Below are 22,946 nucleotides of genomic sequence, written 5' to 3'. Positions count from 1 at the left end.
AATTATGGAGACAGACATTGGAAGCTAGAGGTTTTAAGTTGAGTAAGAGTAAGACTGAATATATGGAATGTCGGTTTAGTAAGCAACGAAGTAGTGATGGGAGTGTAGTGAAGCTTGGTGAGCAAGATATACCGGTGAATGATTATTTCAAATATTTGGGATCCATCATTCAAAAGTATGGAGAAATTGATGGAGATGTAAATCATAGGATAAAGGTTGGGTGGATGAAATGGAAAAGTGCTACTGGAGTGTTGTGCGATCGTAGAATGCCATTGCGGTTGAAGGGAAAGTTTTATAGGACGACTATTAGACCCGCTTTACTATATGGTACGGAATGTTGGGCTGCCAAGAGACATCATATTCAAAAAATGAGTGTAGCTGAGATGCGGATGCTTAGATGGATGTGTGGAAATACAATAAAAGATAAGATTCGGAACGAAGAGATACGTAAGAAGGTAGGTGTTGCACCCATTGAAAATAAGATGCGAGAGAATCGTTTACGGTGGTTTGGACATATTCGGCGAAGGCCTAATGATGCTCCAGTTAGAAGGTTGGAGAAATGGGAAAATATATTAGTTAAAAGAGGTCGGGGTAGGCCTAGGAAGACTTGGATGGAGATGATAGGAAAGGATATGAATGCTTTGAACCTCACCGAGGACATGGCGTTGGATAGAAATGATTGGAGGAAAAGGATTCATGTGGAAGACCCAAAATGAATTTCTTTTTTGGTTCATATCGCTGACCCCAATTGTTTTGGGATGAAGGCGTAGTTGTTGTTGTTTGTTGTTGTTGTATCTTCTGGTTATTAGCTTATCAAATAATTAGAAACCAAAGAGATTGTTATGATGCATAGGCAAAAGGACATTCATTGGCAAGATTGATCTCGATTTTAGATGATCTATTGACGCAATCAAAACAAGTCTTATTTGAAAATACAAAGAAAAGAACAAAAAAATCATGCATCAGGGTTACTGACACCACAGACATCTTCTCCAGAAGGCTTGAAATCATGTTCAAAATCCTCAAATTCACACCTTCCCTGGTTAACCTGGGTTACAATTCCTTCACCATTTAATCTCTTTCCTATTTCTATTTCAAGTCATCGTTTAGACATGTTACTATGAGTTTTAACTTGATGTAGAATTTGCCACTGCATATGCTACCAGAAGTAAAGGGTGCATGCAGCTCATATTACACCTTTTGTTTGTGGAGTCGTGCATGATTTCATTTATGTGCATCCATAATTGCTTTAAAGCTGATTCTTCAGATGAATAAAGAGCGAATTAACATCCGAATTCGCAATGGTATTACTTTATGTTGAAAAATGATGAAATCACTAAAGAACTTGTGTTGATTATGAAGAGAACATGCTTTTTATTATCAGCAGATTAATGAGGTTCTGTATTTCAGATACTGCGAGCTGTGTTGTTTTTATTATTTCTACTGTTTCAACCATGGGGAAGCTACAGCCAATGTTAGCAGTGTTGTGTCAGGATATAAGATATGGATATAAGCTGTATCTCCATCACGGTTGAGGTGGAGGGGATGAGATGCCGTGTTAGCACCAATCTTCAGCACATGGTTTCAAGGGCAAGCGGTCAATAGTAACCACGTTGTGAAATATAATGGCCAAATGTCAAACATTGAAGAAGGAATGTGGCTTGAGGGTCGTAGTGGTCGACCACTCACCTGTGCTATTGATTCCCTTTAACTAAGTGACGTAGACTTGGTAACAATATCTGGACTCTTCAAGAGTCTACAGTCTTTAACCAAGGGATATCGAGTTTAATGATTCACACACACACACACACATATATATATATATATATATAATGATTCCCCTTTAGCTTGACATTATTAGCATGAAAATTTCACGATGGATTTTAGTGAAAGAAAATGTTTCCTAGCTAATTCTTAATAGCCAACACGATTGTCAAGCTTTTATGACTTCCTGAAGATCTGACAATCGATGGTCGCATTAGTTTTAGATGTACTTTATTCAAGCAGGAATTCCATGAACATTATCAAAAAGTGGCCATAATGAGTTATTGCCTGAACATGCATTAATGATTTTTTTGTTAAAATTTTGTAATGATTTTTTGTCTTGTTTAGATGTCAGTCATGATAACAACATGCTTGAATATGGTGCCCCTTGAAAAATTTCTACTGTTGTGGTCAGTGGTAACCTGTGTAGGGGTTTTGGCGGCTATACTTTATGTCTGTATGCACCTATGTATCTAGTTAAGTAGGCTAAGTTGGTAAAATTCCATTTGGAAGTACAAATCAATTTCTGAGCTCATCCTGTGCATCTGAACTCTCCTGTCGGTTTTTATAATTTATATCATTTTATTATGGGAGTTATTTTTTATTAACTAAGGGACCTTGTACTTTAGTTCAACACGATGTGGGGGAAAGCCTAAGCAAGTTTTCTATGTCGCCAAATGGGGTTATGTGGTATAATTTAATTCTTTTCTGATTCTGTCCACTGTCTTCAGTTCAAATAAATTTATCATAAAACTTGAACTGCTGGCAACTTGTCATTGCAGAACTGGGTCCCCACTCATGTTCTCGTCATACACAATTGGGCTGTTTGACTCTTTGAACTTGATGTTTAATGCACATGTGCACACGTCATTTCACCCTCCATACCCGTGTCGACACATTTTGACATGAGGGCAGTTACTTAGATACGCCATCTCAGCTCTATAAAATATTTATGTGATAAATTATGTTAAATTAATTTATGAATATGATTCTTTAAATTTATTTCGTGTATATATATATATATATATAGCCATCTTCGTACACACATTTTTTTAGAATTGCCGTATTGTGTCCTCCGTACCTGCACCCACACCCACACTACACCCGTACTACATAGACACAAACACAAATATACATGTTCAGGCACACACATTGTGGTCTTGTAATAGAGTGAATAGGCCCACAGGGATTGGGAGATTGGCCACCTAATTCGACTTCATTGACAAAATTCGAAGCTTTCTTTCATGGCTACAAATGGGGAGTTTGGTGCAGACAAATTTGAGAAAGACTGACTAGCTGACAATGTTGGCATTGGAATTCTGCAACTGAAATTGTTTTGCATGTGTTTCCATTTTTCAATTCTCCACGCTTGCCTATTCTATTAAAAGAAAATTGAAAAGGTTGTGCCACTTCCCAAGCTTTATGACTGTTAACGTGCTTGATATTTTTTGAGTAATGATAAAAAAGAAAAGGGCCTCACAGAAACTAATCTTTAGTCTATGGTCACAATATACTAATATAGCCCATAGCTCTAGCTGGGACCAGGAAATGAGACAGCTGCTTGTGGCTCGGCTCGTGTTCGGCTCATAAGGAGCTTGTTATAGTGTCACCTAGGTATGGCTGTGGGTATGTAACGGAGGGTACTACACGGTAATTCTGAAAAAATGTGGGTACAGGGACATGGCTATATGTATATGTATATATATTGAATAACAATTAAATTCAAAATAAACTGAATATAATATAAATATATGTTATATCTAAAATATATATTATATACTGAAAATGGATGGGATACACAAAATGGCGTGTCCAGTACCTGCCCGTGTCGACATGGGTACGCTGACCAAAATGGCATGTCCCGTACCATAGGTTTGTTTGAACTTGGAAAATAGGCTCAGCAAGCTGAACATGGAAAACAAGTATTTGACTTGGCTATAGGCTCATTAATCAGTATATATTCGACTAAGCTTGGCTTGTATTGGCTTATTTAATTAATAATAAGTATATTTTACGTATATTTTGTCATAAAATATAGATGGTTGAAATGTTTGGCTAGCAAGTAAAAAGTTTACAATTCAAAATCCTGTTGCAAAAAATTATAAATTGTATTTATTTTGTAAATGAGCTAGTTTGAACATGGCTCCGTAGGCTTAGAGACTAATTTCTATTATTCTTAATTTAAAAAACATATTTTTTATTAACGAGGTTGCTTTAGCTTGGCTTGTTTATCTCGAACTCGCCATGACTTGCTACAAGAATGAACCAAGCTTTAACACCACCGGTTTGTTCAGCCTTACCATGTAAGTTAAGAGCATGCCCAACTCATTGCCATTCAGATGGGGTGGGGAACCCTTATGGTGAGATTGCTCGGTTTGTGTTTGAATTCACATTTATTTGATGTGGTTCAGTAACCTCGATATTTTCAAGACTGGAAGCCCTTTACATTGTTATTGGAAATTGTTCAACTGGACAGCATCCCGTCCTTTTCCATGTTGAGATGCTTCTATTCGATACCTCTCTCTCTCTCTCTCTCTCTCTCTCTCTCTCTCTCTCTCTCTCTCTCTGTTGTCGCCCTTGTGTTTTAGCTGGTTTTGATAGATGCTGTAGAATCAGATTAGAGGGGACTATTTTATGTTTCGTGTTAGAGTATCTGTGTCAGAAGGGTGTTTGGGGTATCTTCTCCACAGACTGGTGGAATTGTCGACCAACATTTTTTTATGCTTCAGTTCAACTTCTTTGTTTCTTTCAATGTCTCTTGCTCAATTATGAAGCCATTAGAGGTTTATAATTATCATTATCTTGGAGATTAGGCGTATAGGGGTGTGGATCTTTCCCTCGGGACCTGGTTAATATCTTCCCAAAATCTACCATTGTCAGCCTTGGATCTATCTCCTTCAAGTAGTTTGATTAAATTAGAGGTGGTTTTAAATCTTTTCTAGGAAACGGTGGACCTGTGATATGTTTATTGCTTTCCCTCTAGTCACCCTTGCACGAACTCTGCTTTAAAGCATTTGTTGTCTTTGGCGTCTTGCCAATGAACACTCATTACTCACTACTGTATTTATATGGCTTGGCTGTTTAATATTATCAAGTCTTTAATAGTCTTGTATCAGCTCATTCGTGTCTATAGACAATGGAACCCTGAGAATCAATTGCTGCTTAAATTAGTTCCAAATTAAACCAGAAAGGTTATGTGCGCATGGGTGAGCGCCAGTGCCCTGTTTGTGTGTGTGTGTGTGTGAATCTTTAAATAAAGAAAGCTCGTTCATCAATAGAAGTTCTGTAGCTTATTCCTCTCCATCACTAACCTTCTATTTGGGCAAGAAAAACAAACATCTAATGAATAACGAAAGTGATACGTTTTTCTAATGAAACTGATGTAGAGCGGTCATATTCAAACTTTGAAAGTTTATTTTATTTGCAAGAGAATTTCTATAGGTATATAAATTATGATCGTGCCGCAAAAGCCAATTTTTATTTTTAAATTTGCAATAGAAATTCGGTAGGTATATAAATTATGAATGTGCTGCACGAGCAAAATATGGTGCATTATATGGCTCGATTTCACAACTAGAGCAAGAGCAGCGTACGAGACTATTTTGCCATAATTTCTAAGAAATCATTCTTCTCCCTTGCTTAATTTTGCAAACTTTGCCATCTCTCTACAAGTTGACATGATGGCAGATTTAGTTGTTTCCTATGTATCATGTTAGATGATATAAGAGGAATAACCCTAGTTAATAGAGAGAAATAAAAAAGGCAATGCCAATGTTGCAATAGTGGTGATAAACCCTAGATACCTTCTTCCAGCCCCAGGTATTCCTGATTTTAATTTATTTGTGGAATTTAAAATCCAGAAGTGCAAGTTGTTGGCATGGAAAATTACTAGGAGATGGTGAAGTCATGGCAACACGTTCAGAAATATTAGTGATGTCCTTCCCACATCTCACTATAAAAGGCAAGACGTAATCTTCATTGAAATGCTCATTTAGATTCTTCCAACTGTTTGATATCCTGGTATTTGTGCTCAAATTGAAATGTTTTATATTAAAACCTTTATCATGCAGCAGCTAGCAAGCATTAGAGGAAGCAAGTAAGAAGCAACGAAACAAGTAGGAAAAGAAAAACTATGATACTACTTTTTTATATAGACGAGTTTGATTTTTTTTAAATAAAAAATCATCATATAAGTAGATTTGAAAATGAAAATATAAATTAAAAAAATGCATTGTAATTATTTTTATCATGGCTTAATATATGGTGTTATTGGAGGCATGAAACTATTGAGCTGGAAATCATAGGTTCAAGAGTTGTGACTCAATCTGACCAGATACATGCGTCCAGCATTTTGTTTGCTAAAGATCAAACTTTGGATCGTATTATTTCAATTTAAAGATATGACATTGAGTACGAATAAGGGTGATATACAAGATTGCACAAACTATCGTGGTATAAAACTCATGAGTCATACTATGAAACTTTGGGAGAGGGTGATTGAGTCTAGGTTGAGGAAGGTTGTCATGATATCGGAGAATCAATTTGGTTTTATGCCTGGAAGATCAACTATGGAAGCTATACATCTTCTTAGACAACTTATTGAAAGATATAGAGAGAGGAACAAAGATTTGCATATGGTTTTTATTGATTTAGAGAAGGCATACGATAGAGTACCTAGGGACGTTCTCTGGTGGACAATGATGAAGAAAGGTGTTTCTCTCAAGTACATTAGTATAATTAAAGATATGTATGAAGGAGTAGTAACCAATGTCCGCACTTGTGGAGGGGTGACAACCAATTTTCCGATAACGGTTGGGTTACATCAAGGATCTGCTTTAAGCCCTTTCCTATTTGCGATAGTGATGGATGAGCTTACGAGATCAATTCAAGAAAATGTACCGTGGTGTATGTTGTTTGCTGATGATATTGTTGTGATTGATGAGTCTAGAGCTGGGGTTAATGCTAAGTTAGAATTATGGAGACAGACATTGGAAGCTAGAGGTTTTAAGTTGAGTAAGAGTAAGACTGAATATATGGAATGTCGGTTTAGTAAGCAACGAAGTAGTGATGGGAGTGTAGTGAAGCTTGGTGAGCAAGATATACCGGTGAATGATTATTTCAAATATTTGGGATCCATCATTCAAAAGTATGGAGAAATTGATGGAGATGTAAATCATAGGATAAAGGTTGGGTGGATGAAATGGAAAAGTGCTACTGGAGTGTTGTGCGATCGTAGAATGCCATTGCGGTTGAAGGGAAAGTTTTATAGGACGACTATTAGACCCGCTTTACTATATGGTACGGAATGTTGGGCTGCCAAGAGACATCATATTCAAAAAATGAGTGTAGCTGAGATGCGGATGCTTAGATGGATGTGTGGAAATACAATAAAAGATAAGATTCGGAACGAAGAGATACGTAAGAAGGTAGGTGTTGCACCCATTGAAAATAAGATGCGAGAGAATCGTTTACGGTGGTTTGGACATATTCGGCGAAGGCCTAATGATGCTCCAGTTAGAAGGTTGGAGAAATGGGAAAATATATTAGTTAAAAGAGGTCGGAGTAGGCCTAGGAAGACTTGGATGGAGATGATAGGAAAGGATATGAATGCTTTGAACCTCACCGAGGACATGGCGTTGGATAGAAATGATTGGAGGAAAAGGATTCATGTGGAAGACCCAAAATGAATTTCTTTTTTGGTTCATATCGCTGACCCCAATTGTTTTGGGATGAAGGCGTAGTTGTTGTTGTTGTTGTTGTTGACGTTGAGTACGAAAATTGTAGTACATTGTGGACCATTGGTTTTTGAAGCCTTTTGAAAACTTTCTTTCATATCATGATTACGTAATTTAACACTCATTTTCTACTAAACAAATCTTGTAGATCACGTCTACAAAAAAAATCTAAAAAATATTCCAAAAGATGATTTACTCACAATAGTTCGTTGCTTCAATAATATCAAATATTAATCTTTTTATCATAAAAAATTTAATTTGAATACCAAGAAACTAATTTTCATAATTAGATTATCAAGCTTTCCATTTTAAAGGTGAGGCATTTGTAAAGCTTTAGAAGCATAAAAAAGATCATGCTTTTTCACTCTTGTGAAGTGAGCTAACGGTGATTCTAGATACATTGTTAAATAAATAATCTTAAAAGTGTGTTATAATATTAAGCGCAAAATAATCATGAATACATGAAGAAATTAAATTCAGTGTGTTTATTTTCAGTGCAGCACCACCATTGGTCGAATGTTGAAATGAGGAAATTACGCACAACATGAAGATTTGTTTCCGGTCATCAACTATCGCACAAATTACAGGACCTTATTTGGCTTGTAACCATTCTCTGAGCTTTACATTCATCATTCGAAAACAAAAAAATGATAACTATATTGCATCAGTAATTGAAGGCAACTTTCTTGTGTAGAAATATGGCATGGGAATATTGAGAGTGAGCATGTCATATCTTTCTTTAGATGTGGCGAACGTGGTTGGCATTGTTGAAACTTGGTGATCACTTTGGCATACTAATTCACTCGATGACTGGTGAATTCTTAATTTATTATTAATAAATAATAAACATATATCTTGTAAATACAAAACGTTTATATATATATATATATATATATATATATATATATATATATATATATATATATATATATATAGAGAGAGAGAGAGAGAGAGAGAGAGAGAGAGAGAGAGAGAGAGAGAGAGAGAGAGTGGCTAAGGAACCCTTGAAAAATCAGCGGCCTACAATGTTCCAAATTTTCAAACCTCAAAAAAAAGTTTTTATGTCAATAAAGTATTATCCAAATTTTGATTCTTACTATTTTGTTGAACACATCCATGTGGTCAGATTTGGGCAAAGCAACCTCTCCCTATGAGTTCTAACTAGGGGTTCTTTACTAATAGGGTAGCAAATACTATCCCTTATATATGAAAAATTGTAGGCTACTTATGGGCGCCAAACCCACTAGTGAAAACTTTTTTTTACTTTTGTATATCCAACACTCCTGATGTGATCTACATGTTTGGTTTAGCAGAAACTAGATTGTGGTTTAAAAATCAACCGCTTACAATATATTACTCTAAAAAAATTGTATGTTTAGGTAAACAAATAAAAATATAAGGGTCCATTTCTACTATTTTGAATCTTTGGTCATGCTGATTTCATCCGTGAGGTCAGATTTGGTCAAAATGACAGGTTCCTATGAGTTTCATCTAAGGGGTTCGGACTTTGCAACCCACAAATTATATATATATATATATATATATATATATATATATTAGTAATGATGTGGTGCTCTCTGATCACCTATTCCCACCTAATTGAATCTTCTAAATTTGAGTATTTTTCATTAATCTGAGCCTATAGATGTAATCTACAGTCATTATTTATTGAAAAAACAAGTTTTCGATCGTGTGATTAAGGCATACATGTAGGCTTTTTAAGATCTTCAAAAATCAACGGCTCACAATATACCAAAATTTCATGACTTCAAAAACCTATTTCGATGACCAAAAAATATGATCCAAAACATGATTCCTATTAAATAAACGGTTTTAAATAAATCTATATGGTTAGATTGAGAATATGCAACCTACAACTATGATTTCTTGTATGTGGGAGTAGGTGCTCCCGGAGCACCGTAGCATTTAGATATATGGGCCATTAGAATATTTTAACTGAAAACAAATGAATTAAATTTTGAGTCGATATTTTCATTGTTTTTTTTCCTTAAATTTCATTGTACGGTTGTGATTTAGATACTTTTGTTTTATAGAAACAGACTCTTGGACTGGACCATCTGATTACAATGCATAAGAAGGATGTTTTAAGGGTTGATAATCAATGACTCATAATTTTTGTAAATATTTAAGCATCAGAAAATCATATGTTTTCATTGAAAATACATGATCCAACCGACGGTTCATAGCAAATGGATCACGCCAAATGCATCTGAATGGTCTTATTTGCAAAAAAAAGTGTGGAAAATGTTTAGTTCACATATTTTCAGTTAAGACATTCTAGTGTCCCATATATATATATATATATATATATATATATATATATATATATATATATATATATATATATATATATATATATATATATGTATTACGGTCATCATTTTGTTAAGAAAGACTCAACTGACTCAGTTAAGTTTACTGCTGACCAAGTCAAGCTGATTTCTTACCAACTCGGGCTCCTCTTGTCTGGTAGGAGCATCTAGTGCACGTCACCTTGTGTTGGGACGTTGCAAGTTCCAATCTCAATAGTATTGTTGTATAACTGGTTGGCGTCTGCCTAACCCCAGCTTGCCTTTTAAAAAAAAAAAAGTCCAGCTGATTTCTTGAGCTGCTTAGCTGCCGATAGAATTGCCAAGTTGACTTGGCCGAGTTTGCCAATTATTCAAGAAAGACTTGGAAAAATGACTCTTGACATAGTGCGTGCATGAAATAAAAGTGGCGTTTTATTTTTCTAAATTTTCTTTCTTTCTTGGGCTTTCAGATAAAGTTGCTAAAATCTCGTGAGAAAGGATAATCGAATTACCTTATTACTGCACCCATGGTTAATTTATGTAACAAGGCATGCTATATGGCTTAGGAGATTGAGATGATTTACTATAGGTTGACTTTTCCATTTCATGTGCATGTTTTCATCTGCCATTAGATAGTACTCCTCTATCTGTGAAAAAAAGGAAGATGTAATATCATCGTAATTTTCTTTCAAGATGAGTTTTTTTTTTTTTAAAAAGGCTAATCTATCAAAGACAAATATCAAGGATGGATTATGTTTGGCTTGGCACACAGGATTAGAGAAACATCAATGGTTTTTTAATGGAGGTTTTCAAGGAGAAATTCTGCCGGTTCAGGTGGTGGGACTCTGGAGCGATTGACGTGCCGTATTTCCCACCCTCGAGCGGTTAAAACACTTTGTCCTCCCCCCTTGCTCACCAGGGAACCTGCTGCTTTGGCTCTAAGTCAAAGGACACTCGTTTCGGTTATTGAGAATACCTTAAGTCGACCCCAGAGGGAGGATGAGGTGCAATGTTATTTCACACTTTCATACTGCTGTTGCACCTGATCTGGATGAGGTGCAATGTGATTGCACACTTTCATACTGCAGTTGCACCTGATCAGGTGCAACAACAATATGAAAGTGTGCAATCGCATTGCACCTCATCCTCCCTCGACCCACCTAGCCATCATTGTTTTGAAAATGCAATTTTAAACAAAAAAGAATGTGGTCCAAAGGGGGTTGGCGTAGTGGGGTGGGGCCTTCTGCTAGATGGGCATTCATGGTTGGATTCCCATGGGTGTAGCTTCTGTGCGCAAGCCAACGCTTTGCAAAGAAGCCGGAGGCAGAGGTCCTAGCCTCTGAGTTTTCCATGCCAACACGACAACTGTAGTATGGCAGGCTGAGCCAGCGCGATTAGGTCGTCTTGCCGGGTGCGGTTTTTTGGGTTATTAAAAAAAAAACAAAAAAGAATGTGGAAACTCATTGAGACTCATTAATGTTAGATGATGCTTTTGGAAAACTATCTAAAGTTGTTAAGGGTACAAGGAGCAGCATAAATTCTCTTTCACCTTAATGTGTTTAATGAATGTTGATAACAAAATCTGATTGGTACAAATTAAATGCAATTATTTCTCTATAAACATTCCTCTATAGTAAGGTTATGAATGCTGCCCTATAGAGGAATTTCAGTTACACTTGATTCATTTCAAGTTTTTAACTACACTCGCTTACCTTTTAGTAAGGATTTTCCAGTCTTAATTGTAGAGCGGATCAGGCCCCTACGATGCACACGAGGGATTGAACTGAGCTTGGCCTGGCTCAGCTAGGCTCTTGAAGAAAAAATGGTTGTTCAAGGTTAGCTCGAGCTAAGCTTGAACAACCATGGCTCAGGATTGGCTCGAGTCAAGCTTGATCATGGCTTGAGCTGAAAACCTTCATTTTGAAAATATTTTTTAACTTTTTTAAAATTATGTAAAATACTTTTTTGAAAGAGAGGAAAACGGTAAGATTTGAACCCATGCCACTTGCAAAGATGAGCAATGACTTAATAATTAGGGTAAGACGTTCTTCCAGTCCCAGAGTTTTTCCTAGAGAAGAATAGAGAAATAAAAAAGCCAATGGCAATGTTGCAATAGTGGTGATAAACCATAGATACCTTCTTCCACTCCCAGGTATTCCTGATTTTAATTTATCTGTGGAATTTAAAATCCAGAAATGCAAGTTGTTGGCATGGAAAATTACTAGGAGATGGTGAAGTCATGGCAACACGTTCAGAAATGTTAGTGATGTCCTGCCTACATCTCACTATAAAAGGCAAAACGTAATCTTCACTGAAATGCTCATTTAGATTCTTCCAACTGTTTGATGTCCTGGTATTTGTGCTCAAGTTGAAATGTTTATTTTAAAACCTTTATCATGCATCAGCTAGCAAGCATAAGAGGAAGCAAGTAAGAAGCAACGAAACAAGTAGGAAAAGAAAAACTATGATACTACTTTTTTTATATAGATGAGTTTGAGTTTTTTTAAAATAAAAAATCATATATGTTGATTTTAAAATAAAAATATAAATTTAAAAAATGCATTATAGCTATTTTATCATGGGTTAATATATGGTGCTATTGGTGTTTCCTTGCGACTTACATTGTAAAGTTCTGCTTAGAGTCTGTTTTGCTGCCCGGTTTAGGTGAATCAATACCCCGAAGGGGTAGCCCGTATGCTTGAACTGTAATAGCCCTCGGGCAAAATTGTGAATGAATTAAATGCGTTGAGCTTTCTTTTGTTCACCCTCGTTGTGATTGCTTCTTGTGATTACAATTCTTCTCCCTCTATTTTTTCTTGCTCTCTTGCACTCTAATTACAAGCTTCCATGATTGGCAAGTGAGCTGACAAGTAGGCTTGCGGCAGTAAGGATGGACCATCGCGCTGGCCCATTGAAGAAAATAGGCCCGTGACAATTGGAGGCATGAAACGATTGAGCTGGAAATCATAGGTTCAAGAGTTGTAACTCAATCTGACGAGATACATGTGTCCAACATGGTTTGTTTGCTAAGGATCAAACTTTGAATCATATTATTTCAATTCAAAGATATGACGTTGAGTACTGTAATTGTAGTACATTGTAGACCATTGATTTTTGAAGCTTTTGAAAACTTGCTTTCATATCATGATTACGTGATTCAACACTCATTTTCTACTAAACAAATCTTGCTTTCATATCATGATTGCGTGATTCAACACTCATTTTCTACTAAACAAGATCGCGTCTACAAAAAAAATCTAAAAAATATTCCAAAAGATGATTTACTCACAATAGTTCGTTGCTTCAATAATATCAAATATTAATCTTTTTATCATAAAAAAAATTAATTTGAATACCAAGAAACTAATTTTCATAATTAGATTATCAAGCTTTCCATTTTAAAGGTGAGGCATTTGTAAAGCTTTAGAAGCATAAAAAAGATCATGCTTTTTCACTCTTGTGAAGTGAGCTAACGGTGATTCTAGATACATTGTTAAATAAATAATCTTAAAAGTGTGTTATAATATTAAGCGCAAAATAATCATGAATACATGAAGAAATTAAATTCAGTGTGTTTATTTTCAGTGCAGCACCACCATTGGTCGAATGTTGAAATGAGGAAATTACGCACAACATGAAGATTTGTTTCCGGTCATCAACTATCGCACAAATTACAGGACCTTATTTGGCTTGTAACCATTCTCTGAGCTTTACATTCATCATTCGAAAACAAAAAAATGATAACTATATTGCATCAGTAATTGAAGGCAACTTTCTTGTGTAGAAATATGGCATGGGAATATTGAGAGTGAGCATGTCATATCTTTCTTTAGATGTGGCGAACGTGGTTGGCATTGTTGAAACTTGGTGATCACTTTGGCATACTAATTCACTCGATGACTAGTGAATCATGTTTTTCTTTAAATTTGTTATTAATAAATAATGAACATACATCTTGTAAATACAAAAACGTTTTTGGACACACACACACACACACACACACACACACACACACATATATATATATATATATATATATATATATATATGAAAAAATGTAGGCTACCCTTATGGGTGCCAAACCCACTAGTGATTTTTTTTTTCTTTTGTTTATCTAACCCTCCTGGGCGTAGCTAGGATTCATGTGAGGGGGGGGGGGGGGGGGCAAACAGGGGTGTAGGAAAAAAAAAATTATTTGTGTGATAGTCGGGGGTTCGGGGGTAGCGCCCCCGATTTTTTTTTTTTTGAGATAAAATAAAAAATGGCTACAATTATTAATAAAAATCTATTTCATATGGACAAATCAAACTATTTGCTGCAGTCAGGGCTGCGCTAGGACTGGGCTGGGCTAAAAAATGGATAAAAATCTATTTCATATGGAATCAGGGCAGGGCTAGGACTAGGACTGGGCTTTTAAATTTTTTTTTTTAACTGTTTGGGGAGGCAGGACTGGGCTACAGCCCAGTCCTGCCCCCCCCTAGCTACGCCCCTGCCTCCTGATGAGATCTACATGTTTGGTTTAGCAGAAACTAGATGACGGATCATGTTTTTTTGACATTTATCTCCATTTTTTGAAGGTTGAAAAATCAACCGCTTGCAATATATCTCTAAAAAAATTGTATGTTTAGGTAAAAATATAAGGGACCATTTCTACTATTTTGAATCTTTGGTCGTGCTGATTTCATCCATGAGATCAGATTTGGTCAAAATGACAGGTTCCTATGCGTTTTAACTAAGGCGTTTGGACTTTTGAATCCACAAATTATATATATATATATATATATATATATATATATATATATATATATATATATATATATATATATATATATAGATAGATAAATATAAAAGTAATGATGTGGTGCTCCCGGATCACCTATTCCCACGTAATTGAAGCTTCAAATTTTTAAAATTTGAGTATTTTTTTCATTAATCAAACCTTAAAAACAAGTTTTGGGTCATGTGATAATGACTTACATGTAGGTCTTTTAAGATCTTCAAAATTCAAAGGCTCACAATGTACCAAAATTTCATGACTTATAAAACCTATTTTGATGTCCAAAAAATATGATCCGAAACATGATTCCTATTAAATAAACTGTGTAAATACATCTATAAGGTCATATTGAGAAGATGCAACCTACAACTACGATTTCTTGTACGTGGGAGTAAGTGCTCTAGGAGCACCGTGGCATTGCTCTCCCTCTCTCTCTCTCTCTCTCTCTCTCTCTCTCTCTCTCTCTCTCTCTCTATATATATATATATATATATATATATATATATATATATATATATATATATATATATATATATATATATATGGACCATTAGAACATGTTAACTGAAAACATATGAATTAAAGTATGAGCCTAGATTATATGTTAACTGAAAACATATGAATTAAAGTATGAGCCTAGATTATCATTGTTTTTTTTTCTTAAATTTCATTGTACTAATGTGATTTAGATGCTTTGTTTTATAGAAACAGACTCTTGGACCATCTGATTACAATGCATAAGAAGGATATTTTAAAGCTTGATAATCAATGGCTCATAATTTTTGTAAATATTTAAGCATCCAAAAATCATATGTTTTCATTGAAAATACATGATCCAACAGTCTGTTCATAGCAAATAGATCATGCCAAATGCATCTGCATGGTCTGATTTGCAGAAAAAAGTGTGGAAAATGTCTACTTCACAATCTAGTTCACATATTTTCAGTTAAGATACTCTAGTGACCATATATATATATATAACGGTCATCCTTATATATGTTAAGAAAGACTCAACTGACTCAGTTAAGTTTACTCCTAACCAAGTCAAGCTGATTTCTTACCAACTGGGGCTCACGCATGTCTGGTAGGAGCAGCGAGTGCAAGTCACCTTGTGTTGGGACGTTGCAAGTTCCAATCCCAATAGTATCGTTGTATAACTGGTAGGGGTCTGCCTAACCCCAGCTTGCCTTTCAAAAAAAAAAAAAAGTCAAGCTGTTTTCTTGAGCTGCCGATACAATTGCCAAGTTGACTTGGCTGAGTTTGCCAATTATTCAAGAAAGATTTGCAAAGTGACTATTGACATAGTGCGTGCAAGAAATAAAAGTGGCGTTTTATTTTTTGCTTTTAAATTTCCTTTCTTTCTTGGGCTTTCAGATAAAGTAGCTAAAATCTCGTGAGAAAGGATAATCAAACCTTATTACTTCACGCATGGTTAATTTATGTAACAAGGCATGCTATATAGCTTAGGAGATTGAGATGATTTACTATAGGTTGAATTTTCCATTTCATGTGCATGTTTTCATCCGCCATTAGTCAGTACTCTATCTGTGAAAAAAAAGGAAGATGTAATATCATCGCAATTTTCTTTCAAGATCAGTTTTTTCAAAAACAAAAAGGCTAATCTATCAAAGACAAATATCAAGGATGGATTATGTTTGGCTTGGCACACAGGATTAGATAAACATCAATGGTTTTTGATGGAGTTTTTCAAGATGAAATTCTGCCGGTTCAGGTGGTAGGGCTCTGGAGAGATTGACGTGCCGTACGTATGTCCCACTGTCAAGCGGTTAAAACCCTTTGTCCTCTCCCCTTGCTCACCAGGGAACCTACTACTGCTTTGGCTCTAAGGGAAGGGACACTCACTTCGGTTATTGAACTTGTGACATTTTTTAACTTGAATAGTTGAATGCCTTAAGTCGACCCCGGAGGGAGGATGAGGTGCAATGTGATTGCACACTTTCATACTACTGCTGCACCTGATCACCAATCACATTGGACCTCATCCTCCCTCGACCCACCTAGCCATCAATGTTTTGAAAATGCAATTTTAAACAAATAAGAATGTGGCCCAAGGGGGGTTGGCGTAGTGGGGTGGGGCCTTGGCTGCTAGATGGGCACTCAAGGTTCGATTCCCATGGGTGTCCCCTCTCTGCGCAAGCCAACACATAGCATAGACCCTGGGGGCAGGGGTCCTAGCCTCTAGTTTTTTGTACCGGCATGATGACCGTACTATGTCAGGCTGAGCAAGAGTGACCAGGTCTTCGTGCCGGGTGCGATTTTCTTGGGTTATAAATAAATAAAAAAACAAAAAAGATTGTGGAAACTCATTAATGTTAGATGATGCTTTTGGAAAACTATCTAAAGTAGTTAAGGGTACAAGGAACAGCATAAATTCTCTGGCACTTTGAAGGTGTTTAATAAATGTTGATAACAAAATCTGATTGGTACAAATTAGATGCAATTATTCCTCTATAAACGTTCCTCTATAGTAAGTGCACGAAGACAGCCCTATAGAGGAATTTCAGTTACACTTGATTCATTTTAAGTTTTTAACTATACTCGCTTAGCTTTTAGTAAGGATTATCCAGTCTTAATAGTAGGGCGGATCAGGTCCCTACAATGCGCACGAGGGATTGAGCTAAGCTTGGCCTGGCTCAGCTAGGCTCGTGAAGAAAAATTGGTCGTTCAAGCTTGGCTTGAGCTCGATCTAAGCTTGAACAACCATGGCTTGGGATCGGCTCGAGTTGAGCTTGATCACGGCTTGAGCTGAAAACCTTTATTTTAAAAATATTTTTAAACTTTTTTAAAATTATGAAAAATACTTTTTTGAAAAGAGGAAAAGGGTGAGATTTGAACACATGCCACTTCCTAAGATGACCAATGACTTATTAATTAGAGTAAGACCCTTCTTTGTGTTAACATTATGAACAAAATACATATAAATCTATTTTTTTTTTTATATAACTATCTGAGCCGAGTTTAGTTGGGCTTACCAAGCTTATTCAAGCTGGACTGCCTGTTCATGCTCGGGTCGTTTATGTGTTATTTTTTTGAACGAGTTTGAGCCAAGCTTAAATGGGTCGAACTTGAGCCGAGCCCCAGCTAGCTCAGCTGGTTGTGCATCCCTACCTACCATCTGTGCGTGGGCCTCACTCTGATGATTCCATGTAGGGTCCGGTGGGGATTGATTGGTTGCATTCAACATAGCCCATTTGTTACATGCTTCTTGTGGGAGTACTAATGCTATGAGTACCTTGGTCTTTAGTTATCAAGGTCAATTCTCTAATTCACAAATCATATGCATAGGACACATGCCATCATGACTCCTCATTAACCATGAGACCCGCATCTTTTTTCACCTATGTGAGCCCCAATGTGAAGTAAAACACCTAGATGATTGATTTCGAGGAGGTTGGTCTGGATCAGAGTTTCTGATGAGAGGCATAAACTAACGTTTTTCATGGGAACAAGATCCACATTCTTGTTTCTGAGCTGATCATAATACCATTTCCCTTTACCCATCGTTTAAACCTTTTACATGGGGATCTATGATAATCATTAGTTTGCAGTCACTTAACCAGTAAGAATTTGTAAAATACCATTGTGCACTGCGTTTAGCACCTTGAAGGGAATCAGACCGGCATCACATCAGGAATCGGTAGAGACAGTTAATTGGCAATTACTTAACAGGATAAGCAGCTTCAACAGTGGAGCCATTATTTTACCACAATGAATGTCCTGCTTCCTATCTCACATTCATCTTCCATGGGTAATAGTGAAAGTTGAAAATTCTAGACGAGGACAGTTGTAATATCAAGGATCTACCATCTATGGGGAATCTGAGACGTGGAAACCGGCTGATCCGGCGACATTTCTGCTGATCTACTATTTATCTTTTGGCTTTGCACAAGTTATCTGACAGCTACCACTTAAAATAACAAAGCCTATTAATTATGGAACCAATGAACAACCCCAGTGAAGCTAGAGTCCCCCTAGATTTATAACTTCCCTCCCCCCCACCTCCTCCGGCGAGTGAACATCCTGTCTAGAAGCTCCCCTCCTTCCTCCTTGTGTTCTGCTCTAGCTATTTTTACAAGAAAGAGCAGACCAACTCTCCCTTTCCTCGTTTTTCAAAGAGTTTGTTTGTGGGGTAAAGAAATGATGGTAGTCTTGAGATCATAAAATATTAATCTCCTTACACAGTTCAAGGAGTTACTTGGGTTTTTTTTCCCTTGTCATTAGAGTCCTTGCGCTAGGTTTCCATCATGGCAAATCTCTCACAAGAGTTGTCTCACCTTGATTTGAGCCTCCCTGGCCAATCTCTTCAGTATGCTGAACACTTCCCACTTGGCTATCTCGGCCTAGAGAACCAGAAACTGTTGTCTGAACTACGAGAGTGCTCAGATAAAACTGTGAGTAGCTTATCCTCCATCTATGATCCTTACTCTACAAACAATTCTCACCTGATGGTCGGCGCGATGAACTCTCCGACCAAACAGAGTTTCTCTCAAGAAGAGAATATGAATTGCGTGCTGAACTTCAATGCCGGTCCTGATTTCGGCCAGTGTGTGTATTCCAGTGATGACCATAGGGTTGGTCAGGATGAATACATGGTGTCCATGGCTTTCAGTCAGAGTGGTGATCCCCTCGCTGCGGCGAGGTTCCGTGCGGGCGACTCCCGGCTAGTGGTAGACTCCGGCTGGGTGGAGGCGACGTCTAGTTGTTATAGTTCGGTGTGCAGCGAAGCTGAAGAAGGCTCTCGTGGGGTGGAGCAGTTTCGGTTGTTCTCGGAGGTTGACGATGGTGAATACCGTATCGAGACTTTTGGGGTGCAAGAGTCACCAAACTGTTATAACAAGCGTCCCTATGTGGTAAGTTTATGCATCTAGTGTTGTATTTTACCGCAGAAAGCATCTATATATTTATGTCTAAGACATACTAACAGATGTCTATGATCATTGTTTAATTATTTCAGGGTGGTGAAATAATCGAGTCTCCACTGTCAAAGAAGCACTGTGCCAGCACTTCACCAAGGAAACCAAAGCCCAAGCCGTCACCATCCAAGGATCCACAGAGTATTGCTGCAAAGGTGTGCATAAATTGATTCATTAAGTCTCTTTTCAATTCATTTGCTTATAGAAACTGTTCTAATACTTGATTTGTCCTTCAATTCAGAACCGAAGGGAGAGGATCAGCGAGAGACTGAAGATATTGCAGGAGCTTGTGCCCAATGGAACAAAGGTGCACTTTCTTGGCTTTTTCTTTCCCTTTTTATGGTGATACATAGATATTTCTTTTTGTCTGTAATCATAAGATAATCCTTCAAAACCTGAACTATATTCTCTGAATATGTGATCAAACAGGTTGATTTGGTTACTATGCTAGAGAAAGCAATAAGCTATGTCAAGTTTCTGCAGCTTCAAGTAAAGGTAATTAATGATACTATACACTCTTTCACTGTGAAGAGCAGAAAATTTTTTTTTTTTCCTAAAAGCAAAAGTTGGGGAGTTAATTTTGTTAAGTTCTTACACTGAGATAGCATTGGACATGCAGGTTCTAGCAACAGATGAGTTCTGGCCAAGCCAAGGTGGGAAGGCGCCAGAGATAGGCCAAGTGAAGGAAGCCATTGATGCCATCCTCTCTTCTCAGAGGTCAGCTAGCAGGACAAAAGAAGGTGATGATTGATTGATCCAGCAAACTCGACCATCTACCAATCATTCAATTAATCAAGCACTCAATGATTCAGTATTGCTCTAGAGATGTGTATTGGTATGGCAACAACCACCGGTTGATGGTGGCAGCGTGGCCGCACTTTTCTCCCCAATTAGACAAGAGAAAACTTAGAAATAAAATAAGGAATGTAGCCAATTAGTTCCTCCTGATGCAGGTTCTGTGTAAGTGAAGAATCTCATTATCAGCAAAAGCTGTGCATGGATTCCGGTTAGCATTTAGATAATGAAGAAGCCAGAGCTTCCCCTTATCATCAATACCTTTTCTTTTAATAACAAGAGCTTCTCTCTCTTATTACTAATGTACTAACGTGATCATGATTCCTTGCTGGTTCATTGCTTCTAACAAATCAAGCAATGGAAGCCGTACTGTGGCAGTCTCACGAGGAATCAATAAATCCCAACTGCTCTCAGCAGTTGGAAAATGACACAAAGTAACTCTTGATCTCAATCCTGACAGAGTTTTTATATGAGGTATGGTCTGCTTTAGGATTATGTTGCAGAGATGGATGTCAACTAGCTATCACTAGTATGGTTTGTCTTTAGTGGGTAGTGCCTCCCCATTCTACACGATCAAGGTGTTAACTAACACGTGAAACTCAGAATGATACGGCAAAACGTTAACTCCAGTGCCGAATTGCAGGGTATCCTATGTCCATGACACAGGAAGATCTCAAGCCTAAGCTCATGAACTAACTCAATAAACAAAAATGAATCAACCAATCTTGGGCTTTAATTTCTTACGCAGAAACAAACGCCATGTGGGCTCATGAGAGAGAGAGAGAGAGAGAGAGCTTCTTTGGGGATCTGACTCACATCCAGTCGATACCACGAGGAATTTGATCGAACCGGCTCGCTATAGATTGAGAGAACATATCAGGTGATACGCCTTATCACCGTTTGCAAGTGATAAGGCGTGACCACCGTCAAGCGTTGCCATCAGCGATCAGTGGGGCCCGCTGTAAGCCCTCTTGGCAATGACTACTTTGACTGTTGTCTCACAAGACGACCCGAATTCGACCAAATTGGTCACCGTATCGTGTGGATGTGTATATATAGAGAGAGACCTGAAAGATTCAGTTGGATCTGGATGCAGACACAATATCATCACCTCTTAGTCAGATCTGGGCCCAGACCCGCTCATTTTGGCGTGGTGCAACCCATCGACACCCCTAGGTATGGATATGACTGGATGTGGATGTCCTTTTAATTTAAATTTTTGAACCGAACAAGTATCCAATAATTATGGGCAGAGCCACATTGTGGGTATGGTGGGCACCTGCCCACCCTGACCCAGAAAACCCCCATGTGGGTAACGGGTCAGGGTGGGCAGTGCCTTGGGTCAGTGTGGGCAACACTCGTGCCCGATCCAAACCCAGAAGCCCCCCCCCCCCCCCCCCCCACAACCTTCTCTCTCTGAAAACGCTAACCTTCTTCTCCCCACCTCCTCTGTCTTCTCCATGCTGTACAACTTCCAACGTTCCCTCTCCTTCTCGTTTGGCCAGGCATCCTCCCTTGCGATCTCGGATTCCGGCCACACCTCGAAGCTTCTTTGGTATATCTCCCCCTTATTCTTTACTTTTTTTGCGGTGTCCGTAGAGAATAAAACATAACTTTGTGTTTTTTCCTTTTTCTTTCTTAGAATGCAATTTTAGGACAGTGATCTCTGATCGAGAAGATTCTTGCTTCTTTCTCTTCATCATTATTTTGAGAATGAATTTGTGAGCCTCTAGGTTTTTTTCCCTTGGTTGATTGACTCAATTGCTTTCTCTTTCTCTCACAATGAATTTAGGGTTTTGTTTTCAAATTACTCCATGAATCACTTGATAGGGTTTTTGTTTTTCTTTCAATTAACATAATTCATGATCTTTGATAGGGTTTTTGTTGATAGGGTTTAGGGTTTTTTTTTCTTTTATAATGTGAATATTTAATTAGGGTTTAAGAGTTTTTGTGTTTTTCCTTAAATTAGCATTAGGCATGACATGAATATTTAATTACTATTTTTAATCAACATTAAACATATTTCATAAATGCATGTTTGATTTTTGTTAGACTTTTAGGTTTTTTTTGAATTAGCAATTCTATAAATGACGTTAGTGTTGAGTCCCAATATGGCCAAAAACACTCAAGAGGGAGGGTGAATTGGGTTTTAAAATCTTTTTAACTGTTTACACAAATGAGTATATATGTAATGAGAAAAGCAATGTGAAAACAAAGAAAGCAATCAAACCACAACACAAGGTTTATAGAGGTTCGACCAAACTTGACCTACGTCCTCTTGGCACTCTTTCCCAATCAACTATTTTTCTAGCTTCATGATGCTAGGAGCCAAATCTCTTAGCTTCATGGTGATAGGAATCAAATCTCCTAGCTTCACAATGTTAAGAACCAATTATACTAGCTTCAAGGTGCTAGAAACTAATTACAACAATTTCACACCGCTTGTGAAAACCGTGAGCTCTACTGATTCACCGTAACTCAAATCAAGAGTTACCAATACAAATGGTCGAATACAATCACTCTTTTACACCATACAAGTGTGAATACAGTTATGTGCAAGGGTGAATGAAACCCAATATAGAAAACCCCCAAGTAAATCCAATATAAAGCAAAGAATTCGATTAAGATC

At 37.3% G+C, this 22,946-nt stretch overlaps 1 long non-coding RNA gene across 1 annotated transcript in view; it reads left to right on the top strand.

Moving 5' to 3' along the window:
• Nucleotides 1–8,233, top strand: part of LOC149846477 (uncharacterized) — a 31,683-nt gene extending 23,450 nt beyond the window's left edge. The window contains exon 3 of the long non-coding RNA XR_016430533.1: nucleotides 7,995–8,233. This is a non-coding gene — a long non-coding RNA (uncharacterized LOC149846477). The remainder of the gene's footprint in view (nucleotides 1–7,994) is intronic.
• Nucleotides 8,234–22,946: the final 14,713 nt, after the last annotated feature.

The sequence above is a fragment of the Nuphar pumila genome, chromosome 2 (genome assembly GCF_984573655.1).
Source record: "Nuphar pumila chromosome 2, dmNupPumi1.hap1.1, whole genome shotgun sequence".
Classification (NCBI taxonomy): domain Eukaryota; kingdom Viridiplantae; phylum Streptophyta; class Magnoliopsida; order Nymphaeales; family Nymphaeaceae; genus Nuphar; species Nuphar pumila.
Note: the sequence above shows the minus strand (reverse complement) of the source record. Positions and strands in the feature narration are given on the sequence as shown.